Source organism: Euphorbia lathyris, chromosome 2 (assembly GCF_963576675.1).
Source record: "Euphorbia lathyris chromosome 2, ddEupLath1.1, whole genome shotgun sequence".
Lineage (NCBI taxonomy): Eukaryota > Viridiplantae > Streptophyta > Magnoliopsida > Malpighiales > Euphorbiaceae > Euphorbia > Euphorbia lathyris.
The window spans coordinates 61,686,139-61,693,139 of record NC_088911.1 but is presented as its reverse complement, the minus strand read 5'-3'; the positions used below and the strand labels follow the sequence as shown (position 1 = coordinate 61,693,139).

The 7,001-nt window shown below is 34.4% G+C and overlaps 1 non-coding gene across 1 annotated transcript; it reads left to right on the top strand.

Annotated features, from left to right (window-relative positions):
• The first annotated feature begins 5,811 nt into the window (after positions 1–5,811).
• Positions 5,812–5,918, top strand: LOC136221021 (small nucleolar RNA R71). Its single transcript, XR_010684814.1, has one exon. It is a non-coding gene; the product is annotated as a small nucleolar RNA R71 (small nucleolar RNA).
• The last annotated feature ends 1,083 nt before the right edge of the window (positions 5,919–7,001 follow it).

Sequence of the window (7,001 nt, the reverse complement as noted above, 5' to 3'; positions counted from 1 at the left end):
AAACCAAGCATGCAATTCAGGATATCCAAAAGTGAAAGTTTTGCCATCCCGACGAAAACTGAGACGCACCCGACGTTTGTTAACAAAACGCACTGTACAGAAGAACTCTAATATCTAGTCTCCAATTATAGGAAACTTCATATCAACAAATCTGGTCCATCCTAATCGCTCCATGTAGCGACTCATATCATCTTTAATTCCCAACTGATCGTTAAGAAAGTCATCCATGTATAGCATTCCGACAAAGAATGTGTATCGGAGCCTCAAGAAGCGCCTTCCCTCTTCATGATTGAAGATAGGAAAGTTACATCCATAACGCTCTGATATATCAACATGTTTATTGCGTGAAGCAATAACTTTCTTAGATGAAGTGCTTGAGGAAGCCATGATGTTTGGAATGAGTAAGGAAGAAAAGGTCTGAACTTAATTTCTGGATTGTTGAAATGGTAAGAAAATCAGAGAATTGTTCTGATAGAGATGAAAAGAAAGTGACAGAAAACTGAACTTCTAGAACCTATTTATAAAATCCTAGGATAAAAAGAGGTGTTGTTTTTGAAATGAAAAGGCATGAAACAAACCTCTTAAAAATGAAAAAACTCAATTTTTCGTTTCCGAAGAGTTGCATCTGCTGGAAAAAAGGGTTAATTTGGGCATAATTTCCCCGTGTCGCGACCGAGGATTCTGACCCGCGGTCGCGGCACGCTGATTTCCCTGCGGAAATCAGTTGTCAAAACTCCAAATTTCTGATCCTCTACCGAGAATCCTCATCCTCGGTAAGTTCAGAAATTTTCCTTTCAATTTTTAATCAGAATTCTCAACTGAGAATCTGAAATCCTCTACAAGTCCAGAAATTTTCCTGGCTGCTAGTTATACCCAAATTCTCAACTGAGAATTTTAAATTCTCTATAAGTTCAAAAATTTCTTACCTCCTTAAGAATTCTATATATGTGAATCCTCAACTGAGAATTTCAAATTCTCAACTGAGAATCACTGAATTTCTTCTAATTCTCATGAAATTCCTAAAAATTAATTAAAATCATGACTTGAATATATTTCTTATATATCTAAAATTCTAATAAAATGATATAATCTAAAACAAAACAAAATAAAAAATAAATAAAAATAAAAATAAAAATAAAAAACTAACTATTAGAAAAATAAAATGATTTATATGTCAGGAAATCTTGTTACGAAATTAGTTCCTATTTCGGAGATATTTTCGTAATAGATTTTACATCGATTACCGTTAACTTTAAAACGATTACCGTTGGTTTCCTCAAGTTCCAAAGAACCATAGTCGAATGTTTTGACGACTAAATACGGTCCGGCCCATCTGGACTTAAGTTTTCCTGGAAATATACGAAGCCGTGAATTAAATAACAGCACCTTATCTCCAACATTAAAGTGTTTGACTTTGATTTTGGCATCGTGCCATTTTTTCACTTTCTCTTTATAAATCCTTGCATTCTCATATGATAAATGACGTAACTCATCTAACTCATTCAAATTGAGCAAACGTTTCTTCCTGCTTGTTGTAAATCAAAATTAAGTTTTCTAATAGCCCAATAGGCTTTATGTTCTAATTCAACTGGTAAATGACATGCTTTTCCATATACTAAACGATATGGAGTCATTCCTATTGGTGACTTAAATGCAGTACGGTATGCCCATAGCGCATTATTGAGTTTTTGTGACCAATCTTTTCTTGATGACGAAACAGTTTTCTCTAGAATCCATTTGAGTTCTCTATTTGAGATCTCCGTCTGACCATTTGACTGAGGATGGTATGGCGTTGACACGCGATGGCGTACTCCATATTTTTTCATAAGCATATCAAAATTTCGATTTATGAAATGGGTACCGCCATCACTAACAACGTATCTAGGACAACCGAATCTACAAAATATATCGTCAAGAAAAGTAATAACTACTTTAGAATCATTCGTAGGGGTTGCAATTGCTTCAACCCACTTCGAAACATAATCAACGGCTACTAATATGTAAGTTTTACCATTGGAAGGCGGAAAAGGTCCCATGAAATCAATTCCCCACATGTCGAAGATTTCAACTTCCAACACGTTTGTGAGGGGCATCTCATCTTTCCTTCCTAAATTTACCGTTCTTTGGCATTTATCACAACGAGTAATAAATGAACCAACGTCCTTAAACATTGTAGGCCAAAAGAAACCACATTCTAATATTTTAGCTACCGTTTTATTAACTCCATTATGTCCTCCATACGAGCTGGAATGACATTCTGTTATTATAGATTCATATTCATTTTCTCCAACACATCTCCTAATTATCCCGTCACCACATGATTTGAATAGAAAGGGATCTTCCCAAAAATATTGTTTAATATCGAAGAAAAATTTCTTCCTCTGTTGGGGAGATAATCCTTCCGGAACGATATCGGTTGCAAGATAATTAGCAAAATCTGCATACCATGGTGACATGATACTTTCTACATGATAGAGATGTTCATCGGGGAAATCATCTCGTATACCGACAGTTTCACCTATAGGACCGTTTTCATCTTCTAGTCTCGATAGATGATCGGCGACAAGGTTTTCTACCCCCTTTTTGTCTTTAATTTCTATATCAAATTCTTGTAACAACAAAACCCATCTAATCAGACGCGGTTTTGCATCTTTCTTAGCAAACAGATAACGTAAAGCTGCGTGATCTGTATAAATAATAACTTTAGATCCTAACAAGTATGACCTAAACTTATCACATGCAAATACTACGGCTAACATCTCTTTTTCTGTTGTTGTGTAATTTAATTGTGCACCGGACAATGTATGACTTGCATAATAAATAACATGTAATTTTTTATCCTTTCTTTGACCTAAAACACATCCTACTGCTAGGTCACTTGCATCACACATGATTTCAAAAGGCAAATCCCAATCGGGTTTAGCAATTATGGGCGCACTGACTAAGGCTGTTTTCAATGTTTCAAAAGCTTTAATACAATCTTCATTAAAGTCGAAGGTTGAATCCTTCATAAGTAAATTAGTAAGTGGTTTGGAAATCACAGAAAAGTTTTTTATAAATCTTCTGTAAAAACCTGCATATCCTAGAAAAGATCTTACTCCCTTGACAGTTGTTGGTGGGGGTAATTTTTCTATTACTGAAGTTTTTGCTCTATCCACTTCTAATCCCTTTTCAGATATTTTATGACCTAAAACAATTCCTTCGTCGACCATGAAATGACATTTTTCCCAATTTAATACCAAATTCGTTTCTTCGCATCTAGAAAGAACTCTATCTAAGTTTTTTAAACATGCATCAAAAGAATCTCCATAAACTGAAAAATCATCCATAAATACTTCCATGATATCTTCGATGAAATCATTAAAAATTGCAGTCATGCAACGTTGAAAAGTTACTGGTGCATTACATAAACCAAAAGGCATTCTTCTATATGCAAATGTTCCATAAGGACATGTGAAGGTTGTTTTATCTTGGTCGTCCGGGTAAATATATATTTGAAAGAATCCGGAATAACCATCAAGAAAACAATAAAATGTATGATCGGCTATCCTTTCGATCATTTGATCGATGAAAGGTAAAGGAAAATGATCTTTCCTAGTTGCCTTATTTAGGTTCCTATAATCTATACAAACCCTCCAACCGGTGGTGGTTCGCGTAGGTATTAATTCACCTTCATCATTCCTTACTACAGTTATACCTCCCTTTTTGGGTACACAATGGATTGGACTAACCCATTCACTATCCGAAATAGGATAATTGATTCCATTGTCTAAAAGTTTAGTAATCTCATTTTTGACTACTTCTTTCATGTTCGGATTTAAACGTCTTTGTCTATCCGCTTTAGGTGGCTTATCTTCTTCTAAGTGAATCCTATGCATTACAATACTAGGATTAATTCCTTTTAAATCTGAAATCTGCCATCCCATACTTCCTATTCTATTTCTAACAACTTCTTTCAATTTTTCTTCTTGATTTTCTGTTAATTTGTTAGAGATGATTATAGGTAGAGTGTCACTTCCGCCTAGGAAAGTGTATCTCAGATGGTTTGGTAGTTCTTTAAGTTCTAATTTAGGTGGAACTATTACTGAAGGCGGAACTGGTCCATCTTCTCGAATCAAAGGCTATGGGTCCTTATCTTCTAATTCTTCACCCATTATAGGTTTTATTATTTCTTCTCTTTGAACAATGTCATTAACACATTCTTCAATTAAATCAAGCTTCATACAAGCGAAATCCTCCATAGGATATTTCATCGCTTGATTCATATCGAACTCGATCTTATCATCACCTATTCGTAAAACTACTTTTCCTTCCGACACATCAACTAGAGCACGTCCCGTGTTCATGAATGGTCTACCAAAGATTAGCGGACAATTAGCATCATAAGCAAAATCTAAAATAACAAAATCAGTAGGAAAAATAAATTTTTCAACTTTTACCAAAACGTCTTCAATTATACCATATGGTCTTTTAGTGGATTGATCCGCTAATTGTAAAACCATATTGGTACGCTTGATGTCTTCTTCTAAACCTAATTTTTCAAAAATCGATAATGGCATCAAGTTTATACTAGCTCCTAAATCACAAAGACAGCTTGGGAATTCCATATTTCCCAAAGTACACGGAATGGTAAAGCATCCGGGATCTTTGAGTTTAGTAGGTAATTTGCTTGATACTATCGAACTACATTTTTCAGAAAGAGAAATGGATGAAATTCCTTCCCAACTAATCTTTTTTGAAATTAAATCTTTCAAGAATTTTCCATAATTAAGGATTTGCGTAATTGCATCCATGAATGTTAAATTTATATGCAAATTTTTAAGTTTGTCTAAAAATGATAAAAGTTGTTTATCATGGTCCTTATTTCGGACCCTGTGTGGAAAAGGTGGCTTTGGTACAAAAGGTTTTGGATTAAAGTCAATTGGCGTATCTTTTTGTTTTAACGTATCTTCTTTGGATTTTGGTAAATCATTTCCAGGTAAAGTTGAATTTCCGGGCATTTCCGGACCTAAGTAGTTTTTCCCCGAACGAAGAGTGATCGCCTTAACATGCTCTTTCGGATTTTCTTCCGTTTGGCTGGGAAGACTTCCCTCTTTGCGGGATGAAATTGATTTAGCAAGTTGTCCAATTTGAACCTCCAAATTATGGATGCTAGATGATTGGTTTTTGATAAGCTGATCGAATTTATTTTCGATCCATTTAAAACCATCGTCTTGATTACTTACCTTTCCATTCATAGCATCTATAAATTTGTCGATTTTTGAAGATAAAGTGCTAATCGTATCTCTTGTTTGATTTTGATAATTATTTATACGATATTGATTAGCATTTGCATTATTATTATTATTACCATCTTTCCAGTTAAAGTTAGGATGATTTCTCCATCCAGGATTATAAGTATTAGAATAAGGATTAGTAGTTTGGTTTTGTCCTTGGACAAAATTTACCTGTTCTATCTCATTCATACCTTCGTAATCAATGTCTCTCTGGATCGGATCATTAGGATCGCATGGTGCCATAAATTTATCAATTTTGTGCGATAAGGCAGAAAATTGGGCTTGTAACATTGCTACAGGATCAAGATTCATTATACCTTTAACCGATGATGTACATGAGGATGATGGTTTCTCCGTTGGTATATGTCCACGCTCTGCGGGCCACATACTGCTGTTGATTGCCATTTCCTCCAAAAGTTCTCTTGCTTGGGCGGACGTCTTCTTCATAAATAACCCTCCAGACATAGCATCTAATGAACCTCTAGTCGTAGGATTTAATCCATTATAGAATGTCTGCATTAAAAGTGCATCTGGCAATTGGTGGTGTGGGCATAAACGTTGAAGTTCTTTAAAACGTTCCCAAGCTTCATAAAGAGTTTCATTATCATTTTGTGTAAAAGATGTCAACTCTTTGATGACTCTTCCGGTTTTTGCTAAGGGAAAATATTTTTGTAAAAATGCTTGGGCTAATTGGTCCCAAGTTTCAAATGTTGCAGCAGGCATAGAAGTTAACCAAATTTTTGCCTTATCCTTCAAATTGAAAGGAAAGAGGCGAAGTTTGATTGCTTCGGCTGTTACATCAGTAATTTTAAAAGTGTCACAAATTTCTAAGAAATTTGTCAAATGTGCATTAGGGTTTTCGTTAGGCAATCCGTAAAACGTTACGTTGTTTTGCAACATATTAAGCAAAGCAGGCTTAATTTCAAATTGATTTGCGTTTATACGGGGTCTAACTACACTATTAGTTACACCGGTCATTCCTGGCCTAGCATAATCCATAAGTGTCGGTGGATCGGCCATGATTTCTGGCTGGACTACTTTGGTTTTTAAGGGTGTTTTGTCTTTGTTTTTCTTAAGTGTTCTTTCAATTTCTGGATCAAAAGGATCTGGTGGCGTGCCCGAATTTCGCGAACTGCGCATGAACTTGAAATTGTTACACGAGCCAGACTACCTTCAAAACAAAATTGAAAACAAAATGTGTTATATAAACTGATAAATAAATAAAATATAAAAATTGTATAAAAATAATGTATAAACCTATATTCGAAAATAAAATACAAAAAAAAAAAGAAAAATTTGTCAAAAATTTTGGCGTATCCCCGGCAACGGCGCCAAAAACTTGTTGAGCGATTTCCGCAAGTGCACGGTTTCGCTTGTAGTAATAAAAATATCGATCCCACAAGGATACGTTTTTTAACGAAAAACTTATTTTTGAATTATTAGTTTCGAACTTGTTGGATTTATTATTAAATGTAAATGAAAAGTGAAAATTGGATTAATTGAATTTAGGAAATTTATTTGCTTGAATTTGTGAACTTTGAGTATTTGAAAATGCTGGAATAAGATTATGTATTTAGAATAAATCGATTGTTAGAAAGATCTTCTGATTTTAAGGATGAATTTTACAAAACAGGAACATTTAGAACTTATTAGAAAAAGGAATGAATTTGTTCATTTGCATTAAGCAAAGAAAACAACTTAAACTTTGTATTATTATGATGATGA